The sequence below is a fragment of the Ascaphus truei genome, chromosome 3 (assembly GCF_040206685.1).
Source record: "Ascaphus truei isolate aAscTru1 chromosome 3, aAscTru1.hap1, whole genome shotgun sequence".
Taxonomy (NCBI): Eukaryota; Metazoa; Chordata; class Amphibia; order Anura; family Ascaphidae; genus Ascaphus; species Ascaphus truei.
This window is the reverse complement of record NC_134485.1, coordinates 52,127,865-52,135,128: the sequence shown is the minus strand read 5'-3', so window position 1 is coordinate 52,135,128 and position 7,264 is coordinate 52,127,865.

The window sequence follows — 7,264 nt, the reverse complement described above, 5'->3', positions numbered from 1 at the left end:
GAAGGGGAACACGGCATAGGTCCAGGGTTAGTTTAGGTAGAGCGGTAGTTATTGATAGGGGGGGTAGCCCAGAGGGGGGGACTAGAATAAGATTGTGCAATGGGGGCCCGAACTTCCGAGACCTCATCTTCTGGGTTCATTGCCCCCCTCACGGATATAGGAGCACCCCACTGACCGGAGAGTAGGGGACAGGGTAGAGGCAAGAGGGGAGAGGGGTTTCATAGGGATAGGGGATTACCCGCCATACACGAGGCTCGCAGACACTTTAGTTTTGGACAAAGCTTAAGTCATAATCAGAGGTTACATGTAAAGATGGCAAGATGGTGCGGATAGGACACACAAATTGTCATCCTCACAAGTTCGTACACATAAGATACTGACTCGCTATTATATCTATTAGGTCTAGGTGCATAGACTTACAGATAGACTTACCTGTAAATATATAGACTTCCTGTCAATGTATAATTATATAATCAGCTGTACTTGTGCACAGGGAGTTAGATCTGTACAGGGGGCTTTGTAGCAAATGTCCTAGGACCAATAAACTGATAGACGGTCTAAATTCATGAAGGATAGGGGCCGTCCTCCCTCCAAGGAGGAGAGAGCTGGCAGTTGGGGTCTCACCTGGAGGTTAGTTTTACACTATTTACACTGTTTAAGTCTAGGTTTTCTCTATATACATTGCAACTATAAGTTACGTCGTTATAAGATACGTTAAATTGTTTCAGGCTGCGCTGGCAGGGTCTACCCCCGCAGCAGGCGTCTCCAACTTCGACTCATACTTCTAGAATGGGTCGCTTACAAGTCCCCGGGATGTCTGTTCTTTTGAACACGGATCACCCCAGGTTTTTGGGCGATCTGCATGACCTTCCATGTGGGCGCAAGGATCCTACCCGGGTCAACCCGAGCTGGATCCTTTGGAGTGTATATGTTAACTGTGTTATATCTTTGACTTTGATGCTGTTGTCTTTGTGTTTTGTATGTTTTTTATGTTTACTCATCCTCCCGTTTCCTCACCCCCGCCTTCCCCCACCCTGGTCTCCACACGTGCCCTTCTCCTCTCCCCTCCTCCCCCCTTCCATCCTCGGATCCGGTGGAACCTCAATCTGCACACCGCCTGATAATCCCGTCGACAGACTTCCTGCTGCTGAGGTAGGGGTAAGGCACTCGTTCATGCTCCGCACCCCACAACTGTTAGTTGTAAATGGCTCTTAACATTATATCACAAAACGTGAAAGGCTTCAATAGCCCCGTCAAGCGCAAACTTGCATTCACTGAATATAAGAAAATGGGGGCTGATGTCTTCATGCTACAAGAGACACACTACTAGATGTGCGCCCCGTTACATGGACAAACACTACACTCAGTTCAATCTCGCCTCGGCCCCTGAAAAGAAGAAGGGTATTGCTATACTATTTCATAATACGACTTCTTTCATAGCTAAAGCAATAAAGAGGGACAAAGAAGGCCGATATATTATTTTGACCAGTTCCATCCACGAGCAACCTATTATGCTTGCTGCCATATACGCTCCCTGTGAGCAAGACGCAAAAAATTTTGAAAATTTCTTTAAATCACTGAACAGCCTGGCTCATGGTCATATAGTAGTAGCAGGGGACTTAAATATTGCCCTTCAACCTATGCTAGATAGATCGGGCGCATGCAGAGCAAGCAGTAAGAAGGTGTTATCCTCTCTGAACTCCGGTCTCCGGAAAAGTCACCTATCAGACATCTGGAGAGAGTTTACACCCACTTGAAAGAGATTATACATTTTACTCACATCCCCACAATACATACAGTAGAATCGACTACTTATTTGTCTCTAGTAGACTGGTCCCTTTGGTCTCCCGAGCGGAAGTCCATGATATTTCATGGTCAGACCATGCACCCATTGAGCTAAGGTGCAACCAGATCAAATATAATAGGCTCAGAGCAAACTGGAAAATCAACGAATCGCTTTTAAAAATACCTGATGTCTGCAAACACATTGGCAAGGAAATAGGCCAATTTTTTTAAATCAACGCTGGCTCTGTGGAATCTCAGCTAGTCCTCTGGGAGGCACACAAGGCGACCCTTAGAGGTACGTTGATTAGTGTTGCAGCGAGACGCAAGAGGGAGCGGGATGCTAAAATTGTCACCCTTCAGTCTAAATTAAGCTCCCTCTCCAAGAGACACAAAAAAACGTCCAGATCAGCAGGTCCTACAGGAACTGAAGAATATTAAGATTGAATTAAACATGCTCTTAACATCCAGAGCAGACAACTTACTGTGTTGGTCTAGGAGGAAATTTTACGAGAAAGCTAACATGCCGGATACGATGCTTGCCACATTATTGCGCAACAGACAGGCCAACTATAATATTCATGAGATTAGATTAAAGTCCGGCTCCACCTCGGCCAATCCCAAAATTATAGTTGATGTATTCAGCAAATTCTATGAATCTCTTTACAATGGAGAGAAAGTGGCACACACCACCAAAACGAGTAAGAATTTAGGAGATTTCCTTGCACGCTCGAACCTAGTGAAGGTTACGGAGACTGACAGAGAGATCCTGGGGGCTGAATTTACTATCGAGGAATTAGCTACGGCCATAAAAGAGTTAAAGCCTTCCAAGGCCCCCGGGCCAGATGGCTTTTCGGGGCTATATTACAAAAAATTTAGCAAAGTATTAGCTCCTAGGCTGCTCCGCATGTACAACGCTATCTTGGCGGGAGCTCCGATCCCCGGTGAAATGCTTCGGGCGTCTATATCACTAATACATAAAACAGGTAAGGATCCGCTAGATTGTAAAAGTTATCGGCCAATTTCCCTGATAAACACGGACATTAAAATTTACGCCAAACTACTGGCCAACAGATTAAGTCAAATCCTGCCCAGACTGATACACCCAGATCAAGTCGGCTTTATTAAAGGTAGACAGGCGGCGGATAACACCCGACGGATTATTGATCTGATAGAACTGGCTAATAAAACAAAATCGCAAAATATGATGTTAAGTCTGGACGCAGAAAAAGCTTTCGACAGGATTGACTGGCCATACCTAAAAGAGACGCTCAGGGCTTTTGGCTTTGGAGATCGGGTGAGTGGTGCGATTATGTGGCTTTACTCAGGCCCATCTGCTAGGGTCGTACATCAGGGCTTCCCATCTGTCCAATTCCAAATTAAAAGTGGCACGAGACAGGGGTGCCCGTTATCTCCCCTCCTGTTTGCCCTCTGTATTGAACCACTAGCAGCTCTGATCCGTAGCTGTCCAGACATAGCAGGTGTAGACATATGCTCGCAATCCCATAAGGCAGCCTTATATGCTGATGACATTCTATTATTGTTATAGATTTTATATTGTTATAAGTTTGAGCTGATGAACAGCTGATTCGTCTCGGCACTACACCACATCGTCCACGTGTACACTTGTCATATTGAGTGTGTGAGTGCTCTCCTTGGGGTCCTTTCTCTCGTCGTTGTTATCATTGTTATCAGCTCAAACTTATCACAAGATCAGCACGAATCTGCTGCGGTGAATCTGCCACCAGCTGCAAGGAGAAATGAGCGCCAAGGGAGAGTGAACACACGCAGGCTGGCGTGTGCAACCATCTTCCTGGCCCTGATCCGGTGCAGTAGCTGTGTGAGCTGAAAAGAGAGGGGATACTCTCAGATATATCCACCGCTTGCTTTTATCTTTCGTCCGGTGAGTGGGCAGTTCATCTGGTGTTGCTGAATACCGGTCCCATATCGATTGTCCAAATATATGATTATATTTGTTTATAATTATTTGTATAGAAGGGGGGTGGAATGACCAAAAGGTCATAATGTGTGCACCTTGCACTATACTAATGTGAAAGGAGGGAAGACCCAAATATTATAACCTGTGTGATATAGGAATAAAAACTGCAATAAAGTACGTAGGTGGTGCTGGCAGGGAAGGGGTTAATGTTGATCAGAAAGATAAAGAAAAGCTCCCTATACGCCGCACAAGAGATCACCTATACCTATGTTAAAACTTACTATTTATTAATAGACAATTAAAATGTGTTTATTGCAGCAATAATGTGAACCAAAGTAATTAAAATTGTTAAATTAAAAACGGAGAGGTTAACTGTGTACCCAATAGAAACTGACAGTGTAGGTCAAAACCACTATTATCAATTAGAGTGTCCCACAACTATATAATTATACTAGAGGTGGTAGTGATTTGGCTACAATTTAATGTCGTTTGAAAACTACTCCTAGATGGTAGTGAAGGGTGTAACCTGAAATGATGTGTACGGTCGAATTGCCAAGTGGATACAGTAATAAATCAGGTATACATACACATTTGTGCCAGACCGTCAGGTTCAAAATTTAGTGAGCCTGTGGGTCTGTCATGGTGAGCAATAGCAGTTGTCGCAAGATCACAAAGTATGTGTCTTGTACTATGAACCACGAACCATGCAAAGATTGAGGAGTAGTCAGAGTGTTGTGCTTCCTAATGAAGTCTCCGAAACACTCTGAAAGGAATAGGCAACAGACCTCTCCGATATAGCCAGCGTACTAGGTGGTAACGCTTAGCTTGCCCTACATATGTTTCACCTGTAGTGGCTTCATCGGGGGGTTTTCAAACGACATTAAATTGTAGCCAAATCACTACCACCTCTAGTATAATTATATAGTTGTGGGACACTCTAATTGATAATAGTGGTTTTGACCTACACTGTCAGTTTCTATTGGGTACACAGTTAACCTCTCCGTTTTTAATTTAACAATTTTAATTACTTTGGTTCACATTATTGCTGCAATAAACACATTTTAATTGTCTATTAATAAATAGTAATTATTTGTATATGTTTTTTATGTCCAGTGTTTTTAATCAGTTTTATTAAATGTTTTTTACAATCCTTATCACCTATGATCTCAGCTGATATATATTAATTTAGTAGTTGTGTATAATATATGTTGTTTGTCTCTTACATTTACAGTATTACACTATGTTTTGTGTTTTTTTATATTTCTTTTAAGCACATCTCTACAGCCTGGAATCCATTTCGGTTCTTCCTGTTGGTGGATATATCCTTTACCTGCCGGCGCCTTTTAATACTACATTCTTCTTTTTTCCTAATGAGATGGTACCACACCCCACTACAATTATCTAGGTATGTGCCGGGACTCTCCCCACTGTGCCCTCGACAGTGCGGAGAGTCAGCCGACCTGTTACATATGCTGTGATCCTGCCCACGGATCGCCCCGTTATGGGAAGAAATCAGAGATTGGATACAGAGGATCTTGGGCCTCCCAATTCCCCCGGACCCGTGCCTGTTCTTATTGAACAGGCCACTGGCGGGTTTGCCAAAAGCAAGCAATAAACTAATTGGGCATTTTGCCCTAGCGACCCGGTGCGAGATTGCAGCAATATGGAAACTCAATGAGATGCCTTCAATCCCCAAGATTCGGAACAGGATTTGGTTTGTCTGCCAGATGGAGAAATTAACTAGTCTTGTTAATGACACTGGCATCAATTTTCTAAAAGTCTGGCTGCCTTGGCTGGCCCAGACAGACATCCAAGGGGTGGAGCGTGCCACGATTTGGCTATGATAGCTCTAGATGCGTTCTCCTTTGACTGGTGTGACTAGATAGGGGAGTTGCCCTTACCCTTGCCAAGACTCCACAGCGCAGGGCACTAAGGATCATCTACATCTGCCGGTGGTGTGGGAGGAAAGTCGACATATAGTAGTACAGGTTCTAGAGGATCTGCCGGGTGCAACTAACCCCCTTACCCCCTATATTCACAGGTCCTACCTTATTACAGATCCTCCTCGTCCCCCCGCAGCCCCCCTCCCCCTTTTCCCACTATGTGTTGGATTATGTTGGGACATGTAAAGACACAACTGTCTAGTTATATGTTGTCTTGTCATGTCCTGTCTCGTTTCATGTGGTTATGTCCCACTATCACTATCAACAGTTTTAGATATTACAGATGATTTCAAGAGATATGAATGTTATGCAAATGTTAATGCTTTGTCATAAGTGTATCTGAACTTTTTTGAATACAAATTTAAGTTACAAAAAAAATATATATATATAATTCCGAGTAGAGGAACTGTGCTTAAATATATAGAAAATGTACAACAATTTAAAACAATTGGGCAAACAGCTTTGAACAATGGTGAATGATTTGCAAATGCTTCAAGCTGAATGGTATCCCCGCTTGACCACTGTTTTCATTATCTCTGCTCTTGCCATGGCAGAGAAAATCATGCACTGGACTAACATGCAGCGGTGGGAGAAAGAGTAACGCCTATAGGGGTGGGTGTCATGGAATTATGAGATGTCCAGGCAGTGTCCTAACTTGATTATTTTATTAACTTAGTTAGGCGACATCTATTGGAAAATTTGACTATTACACTCAAGTAGAAATCTATTATGTTTTTATGACTGATTTCCATATAGTCATTTTAAATTCAGCCATTTCATGCCAAGGACAAAATACGGGACAATTATGTGTCCTGACAGACCTTTCCAGGACAACTCAATGAAATAAGGGCCAATCCAGTATATACGGGACGTCTGGCAACCCTACTCACTGCAAGTTCATAGGGTTGGAAGGAGCAGGGATTTTCTAGAACCATAAAACTGTGTCATTTACACCTTTACGGCCAGAGACCTGCTGAACCAGAATAGTCACCCATTAACCCTTCCACTGCCATAAAGACCTGCAGATCCAGAAGACTAACAACCAATGCGCCTCACCAACCAGTGGCTCTTTCCCTACCGTATCTCTAGGCTTCTCTCCCTCAGAGGGAGGGGAAGGTAGAGCATGTGGTTTCATGGACTCTGGGACCTGGTGCAGGAAAAGGGAGGGGCTACAGCTTAGTCCTTCAGACCCTGCTGGATTGCTCCCCAACACCAGGGGCCGTGCCGATTCCGAATACTGGCGTACTCCCACAGACCAGATCGAAGGCCATTTTCATGTAGAGAGAGGGTGACAATGGGTTTCTTGGCCTAAGTATCTGATATTGGGTGCCCACAGGTAGATCGGGATCTCCTGTCCTTATGGGTGGCTCCTCGGCCCTGCGCATCCCGGATGTCAGAGGAACGGGACCTGAACCAAAAATGACTAAATTCTGCAACATTTGTCATTTTGGTGATAGTCATCAAGTCCCAATATTTATCAAGACCGGGCTTAGGCCCCCCCCAAAAAATGCTTTTTTTTCACCTACTCAAGGCTGGCATTAGCCCTATTTTGCCTAAGTGTATAATGGCCATTACATACATACTGTAGGCAAGATAAAGC